A 10,223-nucleotide genomic window follows, 5' to 3' on the forward strand; every position below is an offset into this window, starting at 1 on the left:
GGACACCGGGGTAAATTCTCGAGCATCTCACACTTCTGATAATCAGCTGTCTGCTTGATGTTTATTCAGCTGTGTAAAAACTATAACTTTAATCTCAGCCAAACCGATTTACTCAGGAACAAATAAAATACTGAAAAAAGCCAAACAATAACATTTTTAAGTTATCTAAGTGACTTATATATCATGTTTAACCTGAGTAGCGAAAGACGGCGGTGAGTTCACTGTTCTCACGGTCTCTAGTTAGCCTAGCCCCCGGCTAGCTATCGAGCTAGTGGCTAACAGACGTCTCCGAAAACGTCGGAGCGCTTTTGAAAATATGTGGTGTCTTGATAAACTGAGCAGATATTTGAGGTTTACACAGCTACATTCTCGCCTGAAAATATGTTAAACGTTTATTTTGTGACCCGGAAAGAATAATAAGAGTAATATTAAAACTAACTAGCTGCCGCCATTGTTGTAAACTGAGCTGGGCCGCGCTATGAATTCTGGGACACAGCTTCTTCTTCTTCGGGGTTTAACGGCAGCTGGCATCCTTGTACATGCAGTGCTGCCATCTTCTGTTTCAGTCCGTTATTACACTCTTAAATCCTACTACTTATTCCTGCGTCTTTCGTGATCTTACAAAGCTTCAAACGACGCGTCGACTATTAAATCAGTCGTCGACGATTTTGATAGTCGACATAATCGTGGCAGCCCTACTTATAAATATAAAAACTTTTCTCTGATCACACATCCAGGAAAGCTGCACACTCAGAAACAGGCCAGGCTTTCACAGGACACCACCTCAACCCCACTCCAACACCTCTGGGATCTAAATGATCAGTTACAGGACGGGTGTTTCTGAAGAAGTCCAGTGTCCATGAAAAATTAAATCTATGTATATGCAGAATGACTTAAGATTTATTTTTTCAGTTGAGTCCAATTTGAAATGAGCAAACTGTAAGAACACGCGTGTCAGCTGTGATCAGCTGTGTGAGAGCAACCAATGGAAAGAGTTTCAGTTGAAATGCTGAGAGCGTCTGCAGGTCGAATAGCTCAATGCAGTTAAATTAAGAACAAATAAATGAAGTGAATGTTCGATGGCAGCCTGCAGAGTTTGATCATCATCATCATCGTCACGGGAGAATAAAGGCGATCCTCCTGCGGACAGCAGCGAGTGCAGCTGGAGTTGCAGCTTTAGCCAACGTTCAGACACGTTTCATGTGCGTTTCCATTGTTTGCTTTTAGGCTCATTTGTACAATGAACTCTCCCTGAAGCTCTTCTGTTTCCTGCTCGCCGTTAACGGTGTGCGTCTCCCGGAGCCATTAACGGTAAATAGAGGTGATTTTCCTTCACTGCGGTGAAGCAGGATATCAATACAGCTGCCTCAATTATCCACTGCGTGCAGCCCAGACAGTGACGGAGGAGGTTTGACCCCCTTAAAGCTTCCATCAGCTGAGCTCACTCCACCTGTGGTATGTGCGGGAAAGCAGAGGAGGAAAAATGATGGCGGCTCCATAATCGTTATCTCCCTCCGCCATTACTTACTGCAGGTAATAGCATTCCCAGACAGAAGCTCTTTAGGAGCCGCGGCTGATTGTGGCATCTAATAGAGTGGGGATGGATGTGACCGAGTTTAAAGGCGGAGTCGCTCCATGATAGCGAGTTTAATAGGCGAAGGAAACGTCCCCATTTCAACCCGATTTGGTTTGAATATATTCCTGCAGAGCTTCAGCAGTTTATGAGTCCTCACGTGGACGAGGCTCCAGGTGAGTTAAGGTGAACTGCGCTGCACAGAGTGATGATTAATACTTATAATAACTGTCTGCTGAAGTCCTGTGGAGGTTCGGCTTTGCCAGCAGACATGAATCCTTCGATTGTGGAAGCGTGGCGTGTTTACGTGATCGGTATCCTGCCAGTGTGTTCATCTCAGCCTTCGTCTCCCTCACGTACTTACTTTGGACACAAAGATTTGTGGCAACAACAGTAAAACTAGAAAACTTGAAAAGCTGAAATTAATTGGATGCAGATGTTCTGACTGCACTTTAGACAAAACATTTGATCCTGCATGCACTGCTGCTGCAACCTTCAGTCTGAGAGCCGAAGCAAGAAGAAGAGGAAGAAGAGCGACGTCCACACGGCACGCCGTCATTCTACAGAGTCCATCAGGAGATATTAGCAGGAAGTCGTTTTCACTTCAGACCTATTTATAATCTCATCTTCATAATCATATTAGAAAGTGATTCACATTTAAAGTGCTGAAATATATTTAAAAAACAAGCTGCATGTTTTTCTGTCATGAAGCAGAGTCAGGACCCAAATGCAGAAACAAGGAAGTCAACTAGGACTCTGTGAGGAAACACAGGACAGAGTGGAGACATCTGGGCAACACAGAAGCTGCTGACCAACCAAGGGAAGCAAAGAAGGACCTTCAAACTAAAACAGGAAACATAACATGAGACCGACACGTGCAACCCTGACAGCACAGAGACACAACAAGATGAACAATGAAGATGAAATATCACAGGAAATAAACACCGAAGGGAAACTGTGACCATGGTAACACCAGTGATCCTAAAGCCGAAGAAGCCCAGGACACGAGTTTTATTCGGGGCCACGGTGTAACGTAACCAACAACCCCGTGATCACCGTCACGAGTTCAGCCGGCTGAAGGAAAAACATCATCTCTGTTTTATTGTTGTGTGTTCCTCCGGTGGGAACAAAGAAAATGTGGCGTGTAAAAGAACGAGGGATGGTATTTAACTCACGTGGGACTAAGAAGGTGATCCTGATTTACCTGAAATACTCCGTGTGAATAAAATCAGTTTTATTTTATTCACAAAAAGAACACATCAGCTGTTTAACCTGAAATGTCTTCGATGGCAGCAGCAGGTCTCATTTTGCAGCTAATGAGCTCGCTTGCTGCTCCTATGACTCCCATGATGCACTGGGTGTTTCTTCTTCACTCACTATGTGTTAATAGACCTCTCTGCACCGAATCATACTTGTTATCGGTCGCAGCAGATGGCCCCGCCCCTCCCTGAGCCCGGTTCTGCCTGAGTGGGAGTTTTTCCTTCCCACTGTCGCCAAAGTGCTCGCTCATAGGTCATATGATTGACAGAAAGCTTCGAGAGGCAGAGGATCACCAAAACTGGAACCATTTCAGAATAATGTTCATTCTGAAAGCATCAGTGCCTGTGGACTTGGCAGCTGGCACATCTGGAAAGACTCCATCAGCGCTGAGAGGTATGAACAGGCCGGCAACACGTGCTCCACGCACACGCGTTTCTCAGGGGCCGCCACATTTAAACAGCACGCCGGACCCACAGACGAACCACAGATTAAGACTTTACTGCATTAATCAAACTCCAGGTTATCATCACGCCTCTGAACTAAAGCACCCGGAGTTAATCGTCCAATAGAATCTGAGCGTTCGGGAAGCGCAGTCCTCCATAATCAGCCAATCAAGTCGTGCAGGAGCTCATCTCAGAACGCACCTCTCCTCCATTGTTTCAGATCAACATTCAAATCACACACACACACACACACACACACACACACACACACACACACCAGCTGAATAAAGACTCATTGATCGGCTCTTCCTACGTGGCGCCGTGACTTCTGAGGCTTGTGTACTACTATCGCACGTAAAAAGATGAAGGAGTGAATGCAGGGAGCCTGACCGCCGAACGCCTACGATGACGCAGTCCAACACATGCAGAGGAGAGGAAGAGGAGGAGGAGGGAGGCACGTTTAGGATGCAGGCTATATCCAGCACAGAGATTTAGAAAAGATGGACAGAGAGGAGGAGGAGAGGAGGGAAGACACACAGGATGATATAACTAATCCCCACAGGAAGTGGATCTGTGTCTGGATGAGGTGTGGCGGTAAATATGTAGCCAAAGCTCCACAGTAATAATTATGGCCTATTTTCCAGCAAACGCGTTTCAACTGTAATTTCACTGCGTCCTTGGACTTAAGAGCCAAAGGCAGGAAATAGAAAGTTCTGGCTCATCTAACAGGAACACACAGCTGTGATTAACAAACGATAAGATCCTTTTAACATTCAATGATGCAGAATTGGCCATTAGCATCTCTGCTGGACAGTCACCAGATTACTGCCAGACTCGAGACGACCTTCATCTCTGAAATGTCCTTTAATGGTGGATTTCTGTGTCTTCAAGGAGCAGAGATAATGGTTATCACAGGACCAGCATGTGTGTGTTCAACAATGCAGTGACATGTATGCTGAGAGGCGTCCAAACTCTGTGTCTGAGTAAATCCAGCTTTGCTCCATTTCATCCATAACCTTTAAAGCTGCTGGTAGTTCAGAGATGACGGCACACACGAGAGCAAAGACTTTCTTATGAGAAGAGCTGCATTTCCTTTACTCGCTGCACTTTTCATCAAACTCTGCATAGCTCACACCTGGCTGTGCACGGCAAGAGGACACGCTGAGCTGCAGGAGCCCACCATGCACCACCATGGCTGAGAAGCTTTCTGTTAGCGGAGATTTCCAAAAACAAGAGTGAGTCTCAGCTCATATTAGCAGGAAACATAAGTGATACTGGATGTAAAGTCCAGGCAACTATTCTTAACCTCCTAGGACCTGCCGTCCACATATGTGGACGTCACATTTTGGGTTAATTTCATCAATTTTGCTCTACATGGGCCTGATATCCACTGATGAGGACATTATACTGCTACTGTCCTATCAACATTTTAAACAAATGTCCTCATATGTGGCTCTGATTTTCCTTAGAAACAAAAATCAGGTAAAAAAATGGTAATTCTTTGTTTTTACATTCATCAGGTCCCAATCAGCCCAAATATCAAAGAGAAATTAAAAATGCTGCTGTGGAAGAGTTCGGGTCTTAGGAGGTTAATGCTGTCACAGCGATGCTGCAAGCCACTTTGCAACCAGCCCCTACCTGTCTCTACCCTTCATGCTGTATCTGATACTGGATCTGTTGGTGCCTAATCTGTTCAATAAAAGCGTAGCTACTACTCACATCATATGTTTGCCATCATTAAACTTTTATCCCTCTAAAGTTTTGTCTATAACTAAAGCAGCACAGCAAATATCAGGCGACCTGATCAATTCAAAGCACCAAGAGTAAAAATGTGTGCAGCAGTGGTTCAGACAACGGCAGGAAGCCACAAACCTGCACGCCTCCCACAGCGTCACGCCTGAGCTAAACGCTCTGCACGCAGCACAGCAGCTGACACAGCGCTCTCACCTCCACCAACACAAGGATCAAGGTCCGGGAAGTTTATATTCACTGATGAGCCACCAGGAATATCATCATCAACTGTTCCCTTCAAAATAAGAGTCTTCAACGAAATGTAGCACAACAACATCTTAGCATTTAACCACAGCCTGTACCTAAACGATGGACTCTGTCATTAATGGGTTTCTGGACACACGGCTGTAAAGAAACAGCTTCATCTCAGGTTTTCCAACAGGCAGCTGCTGGTGTCGGCTGTGCAGGGCGGTAACACAGCTTCATGCTGATGCTAACACCATCTTACATAGAGATGTCGACCATTGGTGCGAGCAGCTCACCCTGACAGGTGCAGTCGTGAATGATGTGAATATTGAACATTGTTGGTGCAGTGAAGTATGTGTTAGCATGTTAGCATGTTAGCATGTTCCTCTTGTCACATGAAGGAGTCCAACATGTTCAATCCAAAGCAACAAGCCAGAAGCTGTTTCAACAGTCTCAACAAAAACCCAACCTCAGTCTACCTTTGTGTGATACTGTGACTGCCTGTTTTCATCCATCACATCATCTTGGAACAAAACTGGGAGGGACAAAGGAAGGAGAGAGGGAAACTGAAGTACTCACCGAATGAAGATGAGGACACGAGGAGCCGATATCAAAGGATTGCTTCGGATGACGGAGGTCGGTTAAATCTGGGAAAAGTCCGGGTCGGACGGTCACTGCAGAGAGTACGATCCACAGAGGAGAGCTTGGGAAAGCTCCGGGGAGAGGAGGGAGTTTAAGAAGAGGAATTGAAGCTTTGGGGACGTTCGATGGGAGGAAATAAAGTCTGTGCTCCGTCCTCTGCAGATTCAGCCTCTCGCTGCTTTCTGCCCTCGCCTCTATAATACTTTTATCTCACTCTTGATATGGAGATTGTGAAACCTGCAGGGAGACTGGACATGTCCATACTGGGACTGTGAGTCTGGAAGGTGGGATGAAAAGGGACTTGGAAAGGGTGAGGGAGATGGGGAATGTCTCTGAAGGGAGATCCGAGTGTTTGCAGAAGGTAAAGAAAAAGGAAACAAAGGCCTCGCCTTTACTTCTCTGTTCTCTCGAGAAAAACTCTTGGAGACAGATTTCTTTTGTAGAGGAGATGAGGCGAGCGCCCGGCGAGGGCAGCAACAAACTCAATTAGAGATGGACGGAGATAATGGTGTGTATCGGTGGCACCTGCTCTGCCTCCTCTTTCTCTTTCTGTCTGCTTTTTCCACCTGACTGCCAAGATTAAGGCATATAATCAAATCCTCTTAATTGGCCCTGATTGTGGAGACGAGCCAGGAGTCTCTCCTCGTGCTCCGCCGCTCCGTGCAGGGAATGACAACGAGTCCCGGGCAGCTCCTGTCAGTCACGACTCTGGGCACCGACAGTCGCCTCTACCTGCTGACTCACGCCTGCTGAGGGTTGCCTCCCCAATCCGGCCGTATCCATATCTACTCCTCCCTTCTATCGATCACCCAGAATGGACGGCGGGCGCCTCCCTAACCCCGCCTCCGGCTTTGTTCTCAGGCTCTCTTCTCCTGTCGTTGTGTCTAATCGCGGCTCCCCCCGTGTCTAATCCCCATCTAGATCTGCTAATTGGTTTCAGGTGGCACCGGGAGAAAAGGAGGGCGGCGGGGAAGATTTCATGCCGCCGTCACCATTAATTAAAAAGATGATTACTCAGAATACAAAGATTAAAGATGAAAATAGGAAGTGCCGTGGCTGATAATGAGCCGGTAGCACTTTATGAACCCTCGCTCAGCGTCTCAGCTTGTGTTTTGTGGGAGTGAGCGTTCGCTCATCCGGCAGCGATCGGCCTGTTCGAAGGAAAGTTTGTGGGAGGGCTCTTCAGGTCGTCCTGGCTACATGTTAGGAGGAGCCACACGTCACCTCCTGCGAGGCGACATCGCGAGGAATTGTGTTGAGAAAAGAGCGGCGTGTTTTTTTCTACATCCACCGTGTCCAGGCTGCAGAGGCGTCTGTGGAAACAGGAAATGACAGAAAAAGTGCATCCAGATCAGCCGAGACGTCGTCTGTCCTTGGTGTCCTCAGAGCAGCAGGATCAGAGTCCCAGCCGCCGGCGGTGAAGTCGCCAGGAAGGCTCAGGCCTGCGGCTCTTTGGTAACGATGGATCCGATGAGGTCGAGGAGATTCTGATGATGCCTGCAGTGAAAAGAAAAACAGCGTTTGGTTTCAGCAGATTCGTATTAATGCAGGTTAATTCTTTCCCAACGGGAAAAACTCCAGTTTTAGTTTCAGATTTGATATGAGCTTCACTGGAGATCTGGAGGAGATTTAATATCAAAGCCATGTTTTCCTCTTTATCACATCTGCTTTGCTGCAAAGCCTCACAGATCGTAATTAAGTGAAGATGGTTTTATGACAGAGACAAATGCTTCAGAGCCTGTGTTTCCTAAAACCTGTGGTCTCTTTCAACTGTGTTATACTCAGTTATGTTAGTCTAAGGAGCCTCATGGTGGAGGATGCATGTACCAAACTGCAGCCAAGGAGTTCAACTGGAGCGCGTCACATGTTGAGTCCATCAGTCGGGTTTGGTTGTGATGCACAGACATGCATTTGTTTTAGCTTTAGCTGGAGGTTTCTTCCTTTTCCAGTGTTGCCAGACACTTAATCATAAGGGTTCATCTGACTGTTGATGTTCCCTGTATCATTGTAGGGCTCTCACCTTACAATACAAGGCGCCTGTGATTTGGTGCTTTATAAACAGAATAAGATTTGAATTGAAGGGAACATAAGTCATGATCTTTTCCTGAGCGTAACCCAGTAGCTTTAGCGCCTAAATTACAGAACAAGTTAAAGTGAAACCAGACTGGGCCGAGTCTACTGGTCTAACGTCGTGTGTTTGCCTCGCTTCAGGTTTATTAAACTCCTCAGAAAGCCTCCAATTCAGCATTTTCACCTGCAGCCGGTAACACAGACACAGGTTTCACATGAACACAACGCATTCACACAAGGAAGGACTGACACGTTATATTGTTTTAGAGAAAGAAGCTATTTGTAAATACAAGACTTTCAGCTCACCTTCTTTTTCTATAAATGTCAAAAGCATCTTTATTTCCACACAAGAAGAAATTCAGTCGAGATGAAAACAACAAACACGATTATTGAAAACTTCTTTCAGCCAAAAACACAGAAACAGCAGAAGTCGATGAGTGAGAGGAGCCAATAAAAACATTGAAATGACGGCAGAGTGGGAGGAGCCAATAAAAACATTGAAATGACGGCAGAGTGGGAGGAGCCAATAAAACATTTAAATGACGGCAGAGTGGGAGGAGCCAATAAAAACATTTAAATGACGGCAGAGTGGGAGGAGCCAATAAAACATTTAAATGACGGCAGAGTGGGAGGAGCCAATAAAAACATTGAAATGACGGCAGAGTGGGAGGAGCCAATAAAAACATTGAAATGACGGCAGAGTGGGAGGAGCCAATAAAACATTTAAATGACGGCAGAGTGGGAGGAGCCAATAAAAACATTTAAATGACGGCAGAGTGGGAGGAGCCAATAAAACATTTAAATGACGCAGAGTGGGAGGAGCCAATAAAAACATTTAAATGACGGCAGAGTGGGAGGAGCCAATAAAACATTTAAGTGACGGCAGAGTGGGAGGAGCCAATAAAAACACTGAAATGACGGCAGAGTGGGAGGAGCCAATAAAAACATTGAAATGACGCAGAGCCATTGCGGGGGGGGGGCGCGGTATGAAAAGGACAAAAAAAAAAAAATCAAAACGCTTGGACACTGCTAGCACGGGCGCCTACAGAAACGCAAAGCAGGAGATGAAGCTGAATATGTTTCCAAACCAACTTCATTCTGAGCGAAAGACTAGAAAATATGGTGAAGCAAATCTTCCCTTTGGCTTCACCTGCACAGGTGCAGAGGTAGGTCTGCCTGCAGGATTCCCTGTGTCGGGAGCAGCACTGGGCTGTTTAAATCACTGACAAACAGGATCCCACGTTCTTGATTTTTAGTTCAAACACTTGTTGTAATGACTAACTACTCCTGACATGTTGGAGATGTTTGCTCTTTATACAGTAAAGTTACAGGATACAAATAACATCAGGCTGATCCTGCCACGATTTGTTCCCTCGTTCAAATCACAGACAAACAGCTGTTTATGTTTTTAAACCCATTTTGCACAGAGAGGCATTTTTTGAAAAATTTGATATCAATGTTGAATATTATTACACAGGAAAAAAACAACTACATACGATAAAAAATATATTTCAAAATACAATTTAAACTTATTTAAAATCATCCAAAAATATATAAATTTAACCTTCATATATTTCTAAGAAAACACATTCACATGTAACAGCTGAAAGAAATCTTTATTTTATGTCTAAACAATAACGTGGCCACAGCGTGACGTGAAAAAAGGCACATACCTTTGACGTGACGAACTCTGTATTCCTCGTCCACATGTAAACGCAAAAATCTCAGTTTTCGGTAATTTGAAACGCCGTTTACATGGACGAAACAGCTGCGTGTTCAAAAACACCCATGTAGGTGCGGACGTAGCGTAACAGAGTTAGTAGTTTATTTTATTACTACCTGTAATTTATTGCAGATTACTTGTATTTGTTTAATTGTTCACTAAATGTTGGAGGTGTGAAATAAACCGCAATGGAGCCAAATATGGGCGTGTGTGGTTGGAGGATGTGTTAGTGCGTGCGTGCACGCGCGGGGGAATTGGGGGGGAGGACGAACATTTTTCTTGTAAAACAAAGGGGGGCCAGCAAAAAAAGTTTGGGACCTCTGATCTAACTCTAGGCCTAAAATGTAAAAGGTTTCATATTTACCCACGACTGCAGCACTGAGACATGTGGGGAGTCACAGCTGAAGAAACACACTCGTCTTTAACATCACTGCACAACTTACATTAGTTCCACAGTGGAAAACACTTCATGGTCATAACGAGGAAACAATGTTAACGTGCAGTGTTTGGCACATGCTGTGGATGTGATGGACTC

General features: G+C 45.3%; 1 protein-coding gene across 2 annotated transcripts in view; it reads right to left on the bottom strand.

The window, feature by feature from the left end:
* Positions 1-7,370, bottom strand: part of LOC102793909 (glutamate receptor ionotropic, kainate 5-like) — a 173,413-nt gene extending 166,043 nt beyond the window's left edge. For both annotated transcript variants that reach the window (XM_087835540.1, XM_087835539.1), the window contains exon 1: positions 5,833-7,370. The gene's annotated coding sequence lies outside the window, so the exon portion shown is untranslated. The remainder of the gene's footprint in view (positions 1-5,832) is intronic.
* Positions 7,371-10,223: the final 2,853 nt, after the last annotated feature.

The sequence above is a fragment of the Neolamprologus brichardi genome, chromosome 22 (genome assembly GCF_056152115.1).
Source record: "Neolamprologus brichardi isolate AB-2024 chromosome 22, ASM5615211v1, whole genome shotgun sequence".
NCBI lineage: Eukaryota > Metazoa > Chordata > Actinopteri > Cichliformes > Cichlidae > Neolamprologus > Neolamprologus brichardi.